This window comes from Gouania willdenowi, chromosome 7 (genome assembly GCF_900634775.1).
Source record: "Gouania willdenowi chromosome 7, fGouWil2.1, whole genome shotgun sequence".
Lineage (NCBI taxonomy): Eukaryota > Metazoa > Chordata > Actinopteri > Blenniiformes > Gobiesocidae > Gouania > Gouania willdenowi.
Genome location: NC_041050.1, coordinates 16,290,647 through 16,298,076, shown reverse-complemented (window position 1 = coordinate 16,298,076; position 7,430 = coordinate 16,290,647).

Here is a 7,430-nt window from a genome sequence, read left to right as displayed (position 1 = left end):
ATATACACTTTACTTCTGAAAAGGGAAGCCTTTGTTTGCTGATTGATCATTTCTAAAATGTTTTAACAGAAAATGGAGCTCAGCGTAAGTTCAAACAGGAAGACTGGCGTTCCTTTTTTCCTTCATTCACGTCCTCATTCATTGTGAATCCACACCCCCACTACCCCAGTCAGCGTTATGGTGTTCAGCTGGTCAAGGGTGTGTATCATCCCGGTTTAACCTATCAGCCTCCGCCTCTACCTTTCTCAACCAATCATCTTCCTGCTGTCAAACGCTGAAAACAGTCTCTCTCCCCACAGTCTTTCTGTTGCTACAGTGCAAACGTTGCAGCCCTCCTCCACCCCAATCACCTCCATTCAGCGCAGCAGAGTTCAGGTCCTAGCTTGATCTTCTCCTCATCTCGGCCTCCAGTCCTCCTCACCACCACCAGTGTCTAGACTTCACAGGGAGGTATCATCTTCTGCAATGGCCTCATTACCCCTCCGAGTACAGAAGGTCATCCCGATGGAGCCTAGCCCCCAAAAGACTTTGCACATTTCATTACATTATTGTCGCACATTCTGTGAATAAATAATTGTCCATCTTCATTTAAGTCTTTCCTGATGACAATTGATAGGGTCACTCAGTGGGACAGTGGATGTGTGTTATTGTTTTGTTTTCATTGCTGCAGTTCTGTGGTGAAATAGTATTTTACAATATAATAAAAGCTAAAGATAAATATGAATATGGAATATTCAATTTTCTATATTCATTTGAAAAACAAAGTTTTTAATTAAAATTCATAGACAAAACTGCTTGAGTTTTCATTAAAATTAAATTGCGGATGTTTGTCTGAAGCTACAATAAACTACCGGTACATAGAGAGAATCAAGTTGGAAACCAAGTCATGGAAAGAAAGGTGTAATTAAAGGCTTTAAATCAAATAAGTTTGCTAAAGCTTGAGATCAAAATAAGTCCATGTTATTATATGGAACATATGATAAAGACAACATGAGATTAAAGCTCATGTTACCCCGTTTTAGCTTCCCTTCAATGGCTTTATTATTCATTTTTAAAATGTTGCCCTCAACTTTAAGGTCAATATATGATCACACCCTCTGTGCAGATATGGGCCACATTCAGCCCTCAGACTAATTTTGTGGGGCCTTTAAAAACAGATCACCCACAAATTGTAATTCAAGAAGTTGGAAAGAATATGAAGCCCAACACAATACCTCCAAAAACACACAATACAGCAACAATTTGCACAAAATGACAACAACAGTGGACAACTGAACTTAACAACAGTAAACACAAAAAATTCCCAAAACACATAAAATTACACATAGAACACACAAAATTATACATTAAACACACAAAATAACAACACTCACAGACTCACAAAACAACCACTGAAACATACAAAATGACTCCTAAACCCCACAAACCGAAAACTAAAATTCAGAAAATGACAGAAAAACACAAGAAATGACAACAAGAACACACAAAATAATAACAAAAACACACATATTGACTCGAACAACCCACTAAATTTCTACAAAATTCTCAAAATAAAAGAAAAATATACAAAATGACTAAAAACTTACAAAAAGACCCCCCCAAAAAAACACTTTCTAGTTAAAATGTGACCTGTGGAAACCGTGTTTTTCTTCCTGTGCTTGTTGGTCATCAGAAGTTGAACTAATCTTTCATTTGCTGTTTTTGTGTTGCTTTCTGTTTACCATTGGTTGTACTTTGTATTACTGTGAATAGGTTAGTGTTTTTTTTTTTTTATCTCGGAAATATTTGAATGAATTCTACTCCCATATCAAACACGGTTGTGCAAATACAGGGTCTAAAGTTGAAATCCCTTGAATATCGCATGAGGCACAGGGATTTAGCGCTTATTATCTTTTCTATTACTGCTGCTTGTTAACATTGGGTTCCCAGCTTAGACTGATTTTTCTGATAACAAGTCGAGACACGTTTAAAAGGTCAAGTCAGAGAGAAGAACTAACGTGCTGTTCTCTCGTTGTATCTTTAATCTCTGCATCAATCGTTTGTAAGAACATTCAAAGTGCTGTGGTACTTAAGTCACACCACGCTGTGATGTTTCCCAAAATAAAATGACAGCCTTATGTGGACCAGTTTGGGATGCACGAGCTGTATAAACAGGAAGCCTTCAGAGAGGAATGAGTATATGTTCATTTTGAGGATTCCTCAGTGACACCACCAGGATGTTGTTTTGACAAAGAACCCACATGGTACTTGTGGCTCCTCCTGGCAGATCTGTTGGAAGCATGATTTAACCTTAAACATTTTTCCAGTGGACCTCATGCCATTGCCCATAACTCAGAATGGGGGAAAAAGGCTTGGGTGAGACATCTGCCAAGTTTTAATGTGCTGATTACGCAGATAGGAAGGGACTGGGTGAGGCGCAGAGTGACATTAGTGGAAAAAACAACATATTTAGTGGAAGATTTGTGATCGAATGAATTTTAGGAAAAACGAATGTATCTGATGATGTTGCAAAGTCGGTTTTTACATAAAATTTCATCAGTACCTCCCTAATCTCATTGTTGATTAAACCTAAGTCAAAGTTTCAACCCCGTCACCTTCCACTTGTTATTTCAAACACTGGGGAGAACATGCCGAAGATCCTTTGTTATTGAAATACAGAAGAGTATTGTAAACTGAAATGTGCAAGAGTTTGCACGTTCTTCCATTGAAACAGTTCCTTGTACTCTTTGTTACCTTTTTCCTCCTAAGTTATTTAATAACAGTAGAATCAACAATAAGTGTGAATGTGTGATTTCCGTATGTGCTTGTCTGTCTCGGTGTGCTGTCTTGGATCTTTTGGAATATGTTTCTAGTGGGATTGTTGAGAAAGGTGGAGGATTGAGCCCAGATGCAGTGAGCGGGAAGCCAACAGGAGGGATTTCCAAATAAAAGGGAATTTAATGGTAAGACAAACTAATGGTGCACCACTATGGAACAGCTGATTACACAAATAGCTCTTATTTGTCTCTGTTTCTTATGAACCAATACAGAAGGCTGGCTGTTTTGAAGAGACTCTTCTTCAGGAATCCACCATATAGTTTTCCCTGAAATCCTTGAATGAGCACGATTCTTCCTTTTCTATCTTTAAGCATAATTATCTCATGATCTGACTGGTTACTCATTCCCTAGCATGTCTCAGTCACTGACGGGTGTCACTGTTGCACAGTAAAGTGTAATTTATATTTCCTACCCTGTGATGACTTGCACCATATCTCAACTCCTCTACAACATATTGTATTGATAAAATGCCAAATAGTTTGGATTTATCACATTGAATTGCTGTTTGTACTGGGAGTTATTCGAGAGTGCATTTCAGGTTAACAGTCACTGTTAAAGCTGCACATTTTTAAAACTCGACTAAGTTTTTTGTCAAAAACTTGTTCGCATCCACTACTAGTGTGACTCTGCCAATGTGACATTTTTGGTGTTTACATGGATTGCAAGTTGTGTCAAACCATGACGGATGTTGATATTGTGTCTTCCAAGCAAACACCCAAAATTCAATGTCTCCTAAAGTGATGTCATATGATATCACGGGGAACACCATAAACAAACCAGAACAAAAATGGCATCAGGTATATTACTCTCTTCCTTGTCTGGCAAAGAAACACAGGAAATCATGGTAAGAATTAAGTAAAAAGTAAAAACACTTCTTAAATTCCAGAACTGTAACTTTGAACAACACAATGGGTTTCAAAATCCCACAATGCAATGTTCAAGTGCTATGACCTATTGTCAACAAAATGGATCTTGTGAGTGACAATTTCAACCTTCAACAATTGTGAATATATTTTCTTGCCTTTCAGGAGAAACGCATTCGATTTATTATCTATGATGCCTGCTTTATGTCTTTATCTATGTTATAAAATTGTTTACTCTACTGTTCAGCCTTAGCTTTAAGGTAATGTGTTTTAACTCATCGACTGCTGTTTAAAACCCAATGGGCAGCCGTTGAACAGGGTGTGCCCTACGATGAGCAAGTGGTTATAATTGTACAGCCGTCAAGCAACTCTACATCATATTTTTGATAGAATTTCCAGAGAATAATATATTTGGAACAGGGTTCTTCTGAGTCCTAATTACTATGAATCATCATTAATATGCTGCATTGTTTCAGATAAGCCTTAGTGTTTGAACATTCCCTGTTCTTTCATCTTGTTTGTGACCAGAACAATCCAGTAATAACACAGCCTGCTGCACAATATTGCTATCTGTTACATATCTAGCCAGGGGGCATTTTACAGTCAAGTGACTCTAATGTGATTTTTTTCACCACGTCCTTGAATATAGTTGATCTTTTCATGCTTCAGTGGGCTAAACAATTCTCTTTTAGTTACACTGTCACCAAACATCTAAATAAGTATTTACCTAGAAGAAAGCAGGTTGTCACTGATCAACATGCAAGGACGTCTAATCACATCATTAAAAAAAACATTAGGGATTAAAAGTTAAGTAATAGCCAAGAATATTTCACAGTATTGAGGCGACACCTAACAATGCTGAAGGTTGAGAATTCAAACAGAGTTACAGCCCTATCTAGTGGTCATAATGGTCAAATACAGTACAATCTTACTTTCTTTTTACTACTCATTCGCTCTCTCCACTTACATCATGTAAAATAGATAGAAATTGTCAGGGCAAAAATTGTTAGTTATGTTTATTAACATATTTACTCATAGACCTTATTCTTTTTAAGGCTTTAAGTTGAGACTTTTCATTTCTGCTGTCTCATCTTTTCTGTTCTCTTCTCGAGGTCAGCTTCCCAAAACACATCTTATCCCTCAGACACGGAGGCATCACACACTCACATGCCTACACACACTCACATAGTCACACATACACACCCAATACACATCCATTCATACACACAAACACCATACACGCACACACCTCCAACACTCACGACAATCAGGAGATACCAGAGAACTGGTTGTTTTGACCTAAAGAAGAAACTGTCTCTTTTCACCCACTTCTTTCACCTCCTCTCTGTCCTCTTTATCTCCTGGGGGGAGGAGGGAGGGGGATTGAGGAGGAATATACGTGATGAGTTAGAACTGTGGGCCACTCGATCATCGGACGTCCGCCCGGGCGGTCACTAATTTTTGTGTATCTTTGTACTCTTTTTTACTTAGTTTTATAATAAACCTTTTTTTATAAAATCGTCAATGCCCCGACTGGACTCCATCATTCAACCAGAGCATAAATCATGTCTCCAAATGAGGTCAACCGCAAATTTGCCGTGACAAAATAAAGATTTTAAAAATATTTTAGAATATGTCACATACAACTGAATCAATATTCATATTGTAAAGACCTTTAATACAGAAATTCATGGTAAACACTACTCTGAGTGTATGTCACTATTACATTTAAAATAAGCAGTGGCTATCCGTACAGTTGCCGAATCAAGATACCAACATTCTATCCATACGCAGCGTCCCTATTTAGCCAGTTTAGGTTACATAACTAAGACTAAACCAAACCCTAAACCTAACCCTAAAAATTGTTGCGATATTGGGTTATAACCTAACCCTAATCCTAATCCTTACCCTAACCCTAACCCTAACCATAACACGTTATTGTACTTCGGTAACCACCGTACCAATAGCACTGGTGGTTGTCTGTATGGCAACTGTACAAATAGACACTTTCTTTAAAATATGGGGAGATAATTGTCTTAAAAAATATTGATATATATATCCACAATTTTCACGTGTTTTTCAGATCCACGAATACATTAACAATTTTCATGTTTTTTATAATTTGTGTGTGTATTTATCATGAATTATCATGTGTAAATCTTCAATTGTGCTTGTGAATTCAGCAAAGTACGTTTGTGGATCGGCCGGTGTGTGCATTTATTTTTGAGAGAAACGTAATGCAGCTTCCTTCAGATTCACACACAGAACTCCCGACCCACATGCGTGTAAAGCATCCCCCCTCCACTAGGGGGCAGTGTTGAAGTCTTTGCTGAAGATTAAAGCAAAACTAAGTACCTTGCACTTAGCACTCCCCCTAAAGGTCCCTTGTGGTTATGTCACTGTCGTAAACTGTCTGAACCCCCCGCGGCCTGCCCCACCCCACAGCTACATGCGCACCTTTGCTCTCACAAGACGGTAGCAACCAATCACTGAAAAATCCTAATACAACAGTGACACCAAGGGTGCTTTCACACATATAGTACCATGTGACCATGTGAACAGTATGAGGAAGAGAGACAAGTAAAAATGAATGATGTGGGAGTAATACGGTAGAAAGTGTGGAAATGTGTGTGACGTGTTTGTGTGCTAACAAAGCGGCTCTGAAAATGGTTGGATGGATGGATCTATATTTGTGTGTGTGCTGCCTGATAGAGTGCTGGGTTGCAAGTGTGTGTGCGTGCCTGTTGCCGTGACGACAGTGTGTGTGGTTGCTGTGTGTTGCTGCTCAACTCTCACTGCACGGAATTGCTCCGTTCCTCGGACAAAGGTCTTCTCTGCCTTTTTTTTTTCTGGCTCTGCCGCGATATAAGTTTGAGAAAAGTGAATTTGTAGACAACTGTTTGTAGCCACGGGGCTGGTCATAATCTAGCCTTAGTTTGTATTGGGCTGCCGTAAAGCAGTACGTCTTGCCACCGGGTTGGAGGCAGGAAAATGCGGTTTCTGGCCAAAGACCGTAAACACTTGTATTACCCTCACAGTAACTATGAGAAGGATTTATTAAGGTGAAAAAATTATTTAGTTCTGCTTTGATTAATCAAATCTTGATGGTAAAAATGTTTTTGATGACACTTCTCTTGATTTATGTGATGCAGTATCTTATATAACACAGACTAAAAATGGAATGGGTCCCTAGTGCACCCAATTGGCCAAGTAAATGATAGTGTATAGTAATTAAACTTAGAATCCTCACCACACAGAGAATCAGACACCAATATACCAATAAACTATTTAGACTGCACCTCAAGTGCTGACAAATGCGGGAACTTTCTTCAAATGTTTCAGTGTTAAATAGGGCCCAAGCACCAGAAGTGGTGAGAAGGCCCTATTGTTCTTGTAAGGATTTTTCTTCTTCTTCTTCTTCTTCTTCTTCTTCTTCTTCTTCTTCTTCTTCTTCTTCTTCTTCTTCTTCTTCTTCTTCTTCTTCTTCTTCAACCACCACTTTACTAGGATTTGTGAGGCCCTTCCCAGGGATGCAATTTCATGAAATTTGGCAGGACGGTGTAGTTTGGTGAAAGATTTAACATGTAGGTTTTTGATGCAACTTCAGGTCACATTAGCGCCACCTAGAGTTTTTAACTTCTCACTGGTTTGAACTAGATGGGTGGCCTGCCATAAACTAATGAACTCATAATGGTTTTTGTACTACTCTAAAATAAAAGTACGTATATTAATAAGGAGGTTGTTTAAATC